General features: G+C 46.1%; 1 protein-coding gene and 1 long non-coding RNA gene across 2 annotated transcripts in view; one reads left to right on the top strand and one right to left on the bottom strand.

Moving 5' to 3' along the window:
* Nucleotides 1-11,432, bottom strand: part of mmp17b (matrix metallopeptidase 17b) — a 36,572-nt gene that overhangs the window by 3,881 nt on the left and 21,259 nt on the right. The gene's annotated exons all lie outside the window — the stretch shown is intronic.
* LOC106935798 (uncharacterized) lies at nucleotides 11,101-11,403 on the top strand. The gene is made up of 2 exons (XR_001421974.1): nucleotides 11,101-11,172; nucleotides 11,254-11,403. It is a non-coding gene; the product is annotated as an uncharacterized LOC106935798 (long non-coding RNA).

The raw sequence follows: 11,432 nt of genomic DNA, 5'->3' as shown, positions 1-11,432 counted from the left end.
TGTTCTGTTGTTAACTGTTGGTCCACTGTTAATGACAGTTGTTATCTGTCATTAACAATTTCAATTCAAACACACATACGATACGTCCTAGTTATCAAACAATTCATTGTTAATGACAGTTATTACCTCTGCAGACCCCACACATGTTGGACACAATCTATGTAAAGTTTTACCTGCGAGTGCTTAGAGTGAACACTGACTAGAAAAGTGCAACACAAAATCTAAATATATTAGAGCTGACTGTCACTCGATTAAACATTTTTATCAGATTAATCACACTCTAGTGCAGTGATTAATGATGATTAATCACTATGCTTAACATTGCAAGCTTGAAATGTAAAATTTTTTTTAAAAAATGTTTTACTGTCTCAAACCAAACATCTCAGTTTTCTATGTTTTCATATTCAGGAGCATTTAAAAGAAGTTATTTTCATTAGAAATGTTAACTGTACACTGGTTGTACTTTGGTGGAAGGATAGTTCAGCATTGCTAAGCAGACTACACACCACACTGGTTTTATCCAAATGTCCATTGTGGTCTTTCTGTGACATTAATGTAAAAGCGGCAGAGATGGCGGTAAAGACATGTGGAATAGGAACTGAGGACTCAAAGGCCGCCGGCTCTGACTGCAGTGGTTTTTAAAGGGAAATTTACACTGAGTTCACCAGACTAACTCCTCACTCATCTTTTCACTCATGTTTGCGATGCTACATTTTTGACTGTAGCATCAAAAATGCAGCATGTGTCACGCTACTTCTAGCTAGGTAACCCTCCGTGGGAGAAAGGGTGGGTCAAAACAGGTCATGCAATTCATCTGCATTATGTAATATTAACGCGTTAAACATTTCAGATGTATCACATGTGTTAGCGCATTAAGAGCCCCAGTTTATTTACAATTCATGACCTCCTCTTTATTCTGTTTGTTGAGAACGACTTTAGCGACGAGAACCAAAGCCGCCAGAGTGGCACTCACTGCTTTTCTTATGTTCTCCTGAATAGTGCTTATGCTGTATGTCAATGTTCTTAAAAACAATATTTAGCTTGAAAACACAGCAAGGCTTTAAGGTGCATGTTGTAAAATGTAAATATCACTCTACAGTGAATAATCACGTTAACTGCTGCGAGGCTCACAGTCTCAGCGCAAAGGCTGTCAGTGTGCAGGGTGTGTGTCTGAATGCACACTTATTTCTAAGTGTGTTTTGTCTGCAACATCCACAGGGAGGCTTTACTCAACTAATCACTTCTCTCCCCTGAGTCAGGCATGCTAATTAGGTCTAAAATATACATCACAGCCTCCACCATCTCTTTAATTAAAAGTTGATGGTCGTTCTTCAGCTATCAAGTGATATGACGTTTTTCATGCTTTGAAAAATGTAAAAAAAATAAAAAATAAAGAAATAAATAGTCGCTTAAGTGACGGCATGAAGACAAGAGCCTTAGAGTTTGTATGGAATGCTTTATGCCTTTTTATGTGTTCCCAAAGTGCAGCATCATTGCCTTTTTAGCCGAGCGTACAACTATGAAGGAACAGCTACGAAACTGAAAATGAGGAAATCGTTCACAGAAAGGAGATCTTGCGCTGGCGTAATTATATCAGGCAAGAAGCGGAGTGCATTCCACGTTGTTTGGCTTTGCATTTAAATCAGCGAGTGCCTGTGGTGGCGGGGCTGTTCGCCGCGCCGCTCTCACTCTAAAAGCCCGCTAATGAAAGGGATGAGGAGGTGAGCTTCCCAGGCCTGGAACCAGACACGATGTTATAGATGAGAAGTTGGATGTGCTCAATTTGCATTCATCATCCCACCGTTAGGCTAAAAGGGATTTTTATCTTGCCATGAATGAGTATTGAAGTAGAACTCGCTATGATTATGTATTAATATTCAGATTAATCATTCAGATGTAAACATGCAGAAATAAGACGATGCATAACTGCTGTGTTTTCTTCAATAACCCTCTAATGGATTTGCTTTTTTTGAGTTTCAACATTTCTAACGGTCGCCACGTGAGAGGTTTGTGGGATAAAACGCCTCAATGGGGAGCCATAGGAATCAGAAGGCTGTTACTGATTTGTCTTCTTTCATCAAAGCAATTACCCCATTATGTCTGCATAAGGAGCTTTTCACACACGCAAACTTAAACGCTGTTGGACCGTTGCCTACGTCGACGGGCTTTTTTCAGATAGACGTGAAAAGGTGCCGAGACAAACTACTGTGGTGATCCTGGGTGCTAGGGTGGTTGTCCTGCTGCTTCTCGCTCCTTCCACCAGGGGCCGCCTGGTGGATGATCTCTGGTGGGCGTGACCAGGGACGCTGGGATCCTCACACCTGTCGGAGATTTTCTCATCTCCGAAGAGGTTTAAGAGTGGAGTCAACCAACACATCGATGCCAGATTGTTAACCAGTAATGGTACTGTAGGCCACCACTAGAGCAGTTTGTGATTCCTCTGAGAACCTTCCAGTGACACCTGTTGTGTTTACTCGTTTCCAGACAACCTCCTCGAGACGTCCTGGGTACCCCCCGAGGCTTTGAGTTCCTGGCTGTACCTGATCCTCTTACCCCTCGCCGGTTGCCCTCCTCGATCTGCCCCGGTAAGCTGTGGCCCGCAGCTGTCCGCCCTCTGACGCCGTCTGCTGGTTTCCCCCCTACACCGGCTGGTCCGCAGCAGATTGCCCCACCCGAAACGACCCAGGAAATACCAGTATCCACCCACGCTTACCTACCGCCTTACAGTAAGATCGGTCCCGCTCATTCAGAACCCGGACATCCACAGACCTTTACTCATCACTCATCCTCTCTTCCAGCCCGTTCCTGCTGCCCAGTTCCTTGAACCCTGCTGAAGCTATTGTTTTGTTGTTTTTTCATTAAACATCTTTTACTGATACTTGGTTCTCTTGTTTCTGCATGTGGGTCAAAAAGTTACCTTCGACTATGACAACTACGAACTAGAGATGCAGAAACACACCTTGTGCTTTCTACCTTATGTGACATGAAGAGAGCAAATAAATGTGTTTTGAACTTTCTGTTGGAGTGGCCCTCTCTGTTGCCACTCCAACACACAGGGCAAGTAAATTTCTCGGCACCACAAAGCCCGAAGAGTAGTGTATGTCTCATAGGTCAGCAAATGAGATTTGCTTTATATGTTTTTATGATTTGTTGCTCTCCACACACGTCTGTGGGTTCTGAGGGATCTGTTGCCAGCGATGTTATGAATGAGTTATTTAGTAACTCGCTACTCCGAGTAACATATAATCTGATGCACTACCGTTTCCATTGCAGCAATCAGATTAAAGCTGTTTTCACACTTGATATTCCTGTTGACTCGGTTGGATTGGAGACCAAAGTTGCAACATTTGTTCCATGTCCAGCTGCTGCTGGTTGCTTTCACACTGCACTGTGTCAAACAATCCAAACTAATTGAAAAATCTCTGCCCCCTCTCTCCTGTGGGGGTGCTGCACCAAGAACTACTGAAGGAATCGACGCAAAACCTCTAAAGCACACACTGAGTGCAACTTCCTTCTTCACAAAATGTAAATTAAAGTAAGTGCTGTCAGATTTTAGCGCTTGTAAGAAGAAAGCCGCTGTTAAAAGGAAAGCTTAAGCGGCCCCATTTCCATGTTGGACTTCCACAGCAAGCATGTGGAAGAAGGAGCTTTGGTCAGAAAATTAAACATCTTAAATAAGATGCAAAAAGCTGTACAACAATCTAAACTCACCATCCCATTATCAAATACGGTGGTGACACGATCATGCCGTGGGGGTGCTTCTCTTCAGCAGACAGGAAGATGGTCAGACTTGGTGTAAAGATGGATGGAGCCGAATACAGAGCAATGTTGGAAGAAAACCTGATGGAATTGATACTGGAGCAGAGCTTCAGCTTCCAGCAGGACAAAACCGCCCTAAACATAAAGCCCGGGATACCATGGAATGTCACAGGACAAAAAATGGGATTTTCGGCAGCTATTGACACCTTGTTCTGCCGTGCGCATGGAGATTGAGGGCTTTGGGCAAGAGGTTTTTGTCAGAGTTGAACACGGCCAAAAATTGTCAAAAATGCTGTGTGTCCGTGTTCCCCTATCACCCCCCTCCCCTTGTGCCTAGCAGAGGTTTTCGTATTTAAATGAAGTTGCTGAGTGCCATGCAAATGCAAATCAACTGTTGAGCACTGCCTTTTGACTCTTATTTATTTTGTAGCTAACCCTTTTTACCTTCTGTTCACCATAAAGAAGTATGTTTGGAGAAAGAATATTAAAACAATCTATCTTATCCATTAAAATATATATTACATGTGTGTTAGGAGCACTGAAAAACTTAGTTTTGGTTGAATTGATGATATAAAAGAAGAATATGCATGATTACATACAATAGACTTTTGTGAAACGTGATCTTACTTTGACATTCCTCCTATCTGAAGATTTATCTTGTGATGGGAGGAATTGCACAACTTAATCAAAAATAATAATAAAAAACATGTTCCAGAGTGGTTCATTGTACATAAAGTATTTTTGTGAATAATATTCAAACTAATGTTAATGTTCACTGATTGCTTTAAAGACCCAGAGTCATGCTATATTGGAGTGGTAGTGACACCATTCCACATCACAATACAGGACTTAAGAAACTACAGATGATTTATCAGTATTCAGTTGCTTAACTCTAGAGTTTAAATTGAAGAACAAAATGGTTGAAAGTATGTGATAGGGTATAAACATTTGTATTCTTTTTTTTAAGTTTTGTTAGTTAAGCACTAAATATAACTCACGGACTATGAGTCATATTCTGTATAAACTAAAAAGGAGACAGTTCAAAGTAGAATTTAGTAAATAAACATCTATACATTTAAAAACATTTTAGCATTCTAACAAAAGCTCTGCATCTAATCTGACTGAGTTCAGCTGTTTGGAAAAGACGAATGGGGGAAAAATGTGTCACTACATTAGCAAAGCTGGTAAAAACAAACCCTACAGACTAGCAGCTGTAATCACAAAGTACTGACTCGAGGGGGCGGAGTACTTTTGCACACCGCACTCTTCAGCCTTTGTTTGTAAAATAATTTTGTACCACTTTGGTCGTTCACATTAATTTCCATTGAAATGTATTTATGTTTGTGGTTAAAAGTTCAAGGGGTGTGAATACTTTTGCAAGCCACTATAACTTTTTTTTCATCTCATCTTGACTTATTGTTTTGTTATTTTTAATACAGCGATGCTTGTATTTCCTTTTGATTTTCTGATTTCTTGTTGTATCATGTGGCTGCTGCTTCATTATTTGCTTCAGTTTGGTGTGTGTCTGAACAGCTTGGTCTGAAATTTCATCTGAATTGTTTTGTGCAGGACTGGACAGATTCAGCACATGACCATGTGTGTCTTGCTCTAAGCCGTTCCATTATGTGGTCATTCTTCTTCTGCAAGGTGAACCTCCAGTATTTACCCAGCATGGTGTTGGTCCATCACAGAGTGTAAGCTAATGAGACTCTGAACAAAGGGCAGTGGGCTAGAAATGTGTACTGAGCCTCCTAAAATCATTTCTTGGTCAGTTGAAGATCTATTCTTTATGCTAACCAATGCAAGACAAACACTCCCACTGTATATTTTATCGTATTAAGGTTTATTTTTTTGAAGAAGGTGAAAATGAATGACCAAGCCTGGCTGTTAGTTCAGAGGGTGACCTCCACTGAATGTAGCTTGGGGCTCTAGAGAAGGTTTACGTTCTCAGATCCCATTAAAGCTCTTCCCATCTAATGTCAGGCTAACCGGACTCTGCAGCCAGACATAATGGGTGGGACAATTGTGCAGCAAGCAACCAATGGTGTTACGCCTCATCAGACAGATTCAGGGGCAACGGGGCGTTGCTTTAGGGCCGGAGACTGCAGGTGTCTGATCAGTGGTTCAAGTGGAAAAACCCTTAAAAATCAAAGCATGCAGTTCCCATTGTTGGGTAGATTTCTCCACCTTTCTTAGTTCAGCTCATATAAGGAGCCCCATTAGTCTCTAATTACAATAAGATTACAAAGAAAGATCTGATGAANAATTGCCACACACTAAACTAGTGGTTCTCAAATCCAGGCCTCGATCGAGACGTCCTGGGTCACCCCCCGAGGCTTTGAGTTCCTGGCTGTACCTGATCCTCTTACCCCTCGCCGGTTGCCCTCCTCGATCTGCCCCGGTAAGCTGTGGCCCGCAGCTGTCCGCCCTCTGACGCCGTCTGCTGGTTTCCCCCTACACCGGCTGGTCCGCAGCAGATTGCCCCACCCGAAACGACCCAGGAAATACCAGTATCCACCCCCGCTTACCTGCCGCCTGACAGTAAGATTGGTCCCGCTCATTCAGAACCCGGACATCCACAGACCTTTACTCATCACTCATCCTCTCTTCCAGCCCGTTCCTGCTGCCCAGTTCCTTGAACCCTGCTGAAGCTCTATTGTTTTGTTGTTTTTTTTCATTAAACATCTTTTACTGATCCTTGGTTCTCTTGTTTCTGCATGTGGGTCAAAAAGTTACCTCCCAGCATGACACTTTTTTAAAAATCTGCATTGGCCTTAATATGCCGTCGTACAATCGACCCTTTTGTGGACAACGGAGTATTAGAAACAGGCTGTGAAAAAAGTCAAAACGTTACCTCCCAGCATGACAGAACAATCTGGCCAAGACACTGACCCAGCAGAAACCCTTAGGAGAACCATTCGGGAACAGCACACCATTATCCAGACGCATGACTCTGCTCTTAAGGAGCTATCAAACCGCCAAGCCGAGACGAATAGTCGGCTTGATGAACTAATCACCTTTTTACAAGCATCTTCTCGGCAGGCCACCGCTCCCGCTGCAGCTGCAGCTTCAGCCCCGGACCCAGCTGCAACCCCGCCTCCGGCTCCTCCCACTCCATCCAGTTCTGTGAGTACCATCCAGCCCATGTTTTCGGGAATACAACCACTCAGCCCAGAAAGGTTTGCTGGAGAAACGGGTAGCTGCAGAGGCTTCCTGTTGCAGTGCTCGATTCTGTTCAATCACTCGCCCCAAAGTTTCCCACATGACAATGCTAAGATATCATTTATCATTTCACGATTATCTGGACAGGCATTGTGTTGGGCTGAATCCCGTTTCCCTTCCTGCTTGGATTATGGATGTACTTTTGAGGAATTTCTAAGGGAATTTAAGATGGTTTTTTCACGTGATGCTGACAAAGCTACCGATTCCCGAGAGCTATGGTCACTCAAGCAGGGACAACGAACTGTTTCGGAGTTTGCCATCGATTTCAGAATAAAAGCCGTAGCTTCCGGTTGGAATCAGGCTGCACTAAAGAGTGCCTATTTCCACGCCTTAAATGAACAGATTAAGGATGAACTAGCGACACTTGATGAGCCAGCTACGTTGGATGAGTTTATAAATTTAACCATCCGGCTGGACAATCGCATTCGTGCCAGAAAAAGGGAGAGAAGCAGAGCTGATCGAGCTGTAAGACTCTTTACCGCTATTCGCACATCACCTCCTCCTGCTCCACCACCAGCTGTGCCCGATCCGGAGCCCATGCAGCTGGGGCATGCGCGTCTGACCCCAGAGGAAAGACAGAGACGGTTAAGGTCCAAACTCTGTTTATATTGTGGGGACTCGGGTCATTTCATTTCCAACTGTGAGTTACGGTTAAAAGCCCAGGTCCGTCAGAGGTTTTGAGGAGACTGACGGACCATCATCAGGACACTCCTCACCTTTTATTACCAGCGACTCTGTTTTTCAAAGATCAGCCTTTTTCTGTTTCTGCCATGATCGACTCGGGGTGTGAGCAGAACCTCTTGGATTCTAATTTCACCCAGCAAATGGGAATTGAGACCGTTCCGCTCGCCACCCCTTTACGCGTGTCTGCCTTAAACGGCAGAGCACTCACTCAGATCACCCACAAGACCAAACCTGTTCAGTTAATAATCTCCGGCAACCACAGAGAAACTATTTCATTCCTTGTGTTCCCGGCAGCTGGGACCCCGATTGTTTTGGGATTTTCCTGGCTTCAACAACATAATCCACACATCAACTGGTCACAAATGTACGTTGAGTCTTGGTCACATGCCTGTCACTCTAACTGTCTCCGCTCAGCTGTTCCCCCGAGTTCTCCGCCGGCTAATCCACAGGGAGCGGACCCACCTGATTTGTCATCCATTCCCGCTGAGTATCACGATCTCGCACCAGTGTTCAGTAAGTCCAAGGCTTTGACTCTACCTCCACATCGCTCGTATGACTGCGCTATTGATCTACTTCCAGGAGCCCCTTTACCGGACAGTCGACTATTTAACATCTCGCGTCCGGAAAGGGAGACGATGGAGAAGTATATCAACGAGTCATTAGCTGCGGGTATCATACGCCCCTCTTCGTCACCTCTGGGAGCCGGGTTTTTCTTTGTCAGCAAGAAGGACGGTTCGCTAAGGCCTTGCATTGACTACAGAGGTTTGAATCAAATCACTGTTAAAAATAAATACCCCTTACCACTCCTCTCATCAGCCTTTGAACCGGTGGTGGGTGCCACAGTTTTCACTAAACTCGATCTCCGGAACGCTTATCACCTGTTACGCATTAGACAAGGAGACGAGTGGAAGACTGCCTTTAAGACCCCTATTGGTCACTACGAGTATCTAGTTATGCCGTTCGGGCTGTGTAACGCTCCCGCATTTTTTCAAGCATTGGTGAATGATGTTTTGAGGGATTTTTTGAATGTGTTCGTCTTTGTCTATTTAGACGACATTTTGATCTTTTCCAAGGATCTGTCAGAACACAAACGCCATGTCCGCCTGGCCCTACAACGACTCCTGGAGAACAAACTCTATGTAAAGGCTGAAAAGTGTGAGTTTCATCAGCCATCAGTGTCATTCCTGGGGTTCATTCTTGAGGGCGGACAGGTGAGACCATCTGAGGAAAAAATAAAGGCGGTTTTGGATTGGCCCGTTCCAGAGACCCGAAAGCAATTGCAATGGTTTCTTGGTTTTGCCAATTTCTATAGAAGATTCATCCGGAACTATAGCCAGACCGCCCAACCCCTAACCGCTCTGACTTCCACCAAGGTTTCATTTACCTGGACGTCAGAGGCAGATGCAGCCTTCACTAGGTTAAAGTCTCTGTTTTCCAGTGCACCCGTCCTCGTCCAGCCTGATCCCAGTAGACAGTTCATTGTGGAGGTGGATGCATCAGACATTGGTGTTGGTGCCGTGTTATCTCAAGTGTCTGGTTCTGATCAGAAAACTCACCCATGTGCCTTTTTTTCACGCAGACTAAACCCCGCTGAGCGGAACTACGATGTGGGAGACCGTGAGTTATTGGCCATAAAACTTGCCCTGGAGGAGTGGCGGCACTGGCTGGAGGGCGCAGAACACCCCATTTTGGTTTGGACGGACCATAAGAACCTTTCCTATTTACAGTCAGCCAGAAGACTCAATCCTCGTCAGTCCCGTTGGTCCCTATTTTTCTCCCGTTTCAATCTCTCCATCACTTACCGGCCAGGTTCCCGAAACGTTAAGCCAGACGCACTTTCCAGAATTCATGCTCCTGACAACTCAGAGAAGGTTCCAGCCACCATCCTGCCTCCTAGTTGTACTGTCTGTACAGTTACCTGGGAGGTCCAAGACCTTATCCAACAAGCACAACAGTCTGAACCCGACCCTGGAACCGGCCCACCTAACAAGATTTTTGTCCCTACCTCAGTCAGATCTCGCTTAATTCAGTGGTTGCACGCATCTAAGCTTTTCGCTCACCCTGGCGCTAGTCGGACCATAGCATTGGTCTCTCGCCGTTTTTGGTGGCCGTCTCTGCACAAAGATATTAGAGATTACGTTTCGGCCTGTCCTACCTGTGCCCGTAATAAGTCTTCCCATCAGCCACCCTCTGGTTTTTTGCAGCCATTACCCATTCCCAAACGCCCCTGGTCCCACATTTCCATAGATTTTGTCACCGGTTTACCCCTTTCCAAGGGAATGACCACCATCTTATCAGTTATTGACCGTTTCTCTAAATCCTGCCACCTTATTCCGCTCCGTAAACTCCCATCTGCCTTCCAAACAGCCCAGCTATTGGTTAAACATGTTTTCCGCCTGCACGGCATCCCACAAGACATCCTCTCTGACAGAGGACCCCAGTTTACATCTCAGGTCTGGAAACACTTTTGCACAGCCCTCGAAGCTAAAGTCACACTCACCTCCGGTTACCACCCACAGTCTAATGGTCAAGTTGAACGGTTGAATCAAGAACTTGAATCTACTCTACGATGCCTCACTGCTTCCAACCCCTCAGACTGGTCCTTGTTTCTGCCTTGGGTAGAATATGCCCATAATTCTCTTGTTTCAGCTGCCACTGGCCTGTCCCCCTTTGAAGTCTCATTGGGTTACCAACCCCCCCTGCTGCCCAACGATGAGACGGAGATCGCTGTGACGTCGGTTCGTCATCACATCCGTCGCTGCAAGGCCATTTGGAAACGGACGATCTCCGCACTCCACCGCACGGCTGACCAGAACCGCCACTGGGCCGACCGCAAGAGACGACCAGCTCCTCAATACTCACCTGGACAACAGGTTTGGCTCTCGGCTAAGGACATTCCCTTGAAAGCAATGTCTAGAAAACTCTCTCCCCGTTTCATCGGCCCTTATGTTATTGATTCCGTCATAAGTCCTTCTGCTGTCCGCCTCCGTCTACCTGCCTCTCTCCGTGTACATCCTACCTTCCATGTGTCACAGATCAAACCAGTCCAGACCAGTCCTTTGTGCCCTCCGGCCGAACCCCCTCCTCCCACCCTGGATGTTGATGGGCACCCGGCTTATGCGGTTCGCCGGGTCGTGGCCTCCCGTCGCCGGGGTAGAGGCTGGCAGTACCTCGTGGACTGGGAGGGTTACGGCCCGGAGGATCGTTCTTGGGTACCTGGTTCGTTCATTCTAGACCCCTCTTTGCTTACTGATTTTCAAGCTTCGTCTACTGTTGGACCGCCGGGTGGCGGTCATTGAGGGGAGGGTACTGTGGTGATCCTGGGTGCTCGGGTGGTTGTCCTGCTGCTTCTCGCTCCTTCCACCAGGGGCCGCCTGGTGGATGATCTCTGGTGGGCGTGACCGGCGACGCTGGGATCCTCACACCTGTCGGAGATTTTCTCATCTCCGAAGAGGTTTAAGAGTGGAATCAACCAACACATCGATGCCAGATTGTTAACCAGTAATGGTACTGTAGGCCACCACTAGAGCAGTTTGTGATTCCTCTGAGAACCTTCCAGTGACACCTGTTGTGTTTACTCGTTTCCAGACAACCTCCTCGAGACGTCCTGGGTCAACCCCCGAGGCTTTGAGTTCCTGGCTGTACCTGACCCTCTTACCCCTCGCCGGTTGCCCACCTCGATCTGCCCCGGTAAGCTGAGGCCCGCAGCTGTCCGCCCTCTGACGCCGTCTGCTGGTTTCCCCCTACACCGGCTGGTCCGCAGCAGA

This window comes from Poecilia latipinna, unplaced genomic scaffold (assembly GCF_001443285.1).
Source record: "Poecilia latipinna isolate Pla-1442-1.1 unplaced genomic scaffold, P_latipinna-1.0 Scaffold2023, whole genome shotgun sequence".
NCBI classification, from domain to species: domain Eukaryota; kingdom Metazoa; phylum Chordata; class Actinopteri; order Cyprinodontiformes; family Poeciliidae; genus Poecilia; species Poecilia latipinna.
The sequence above is the reverse complement of the archived record's forward strand: the minus strand, read 5'-3'. Positions and strand labels throughout refer to the sequence as shown.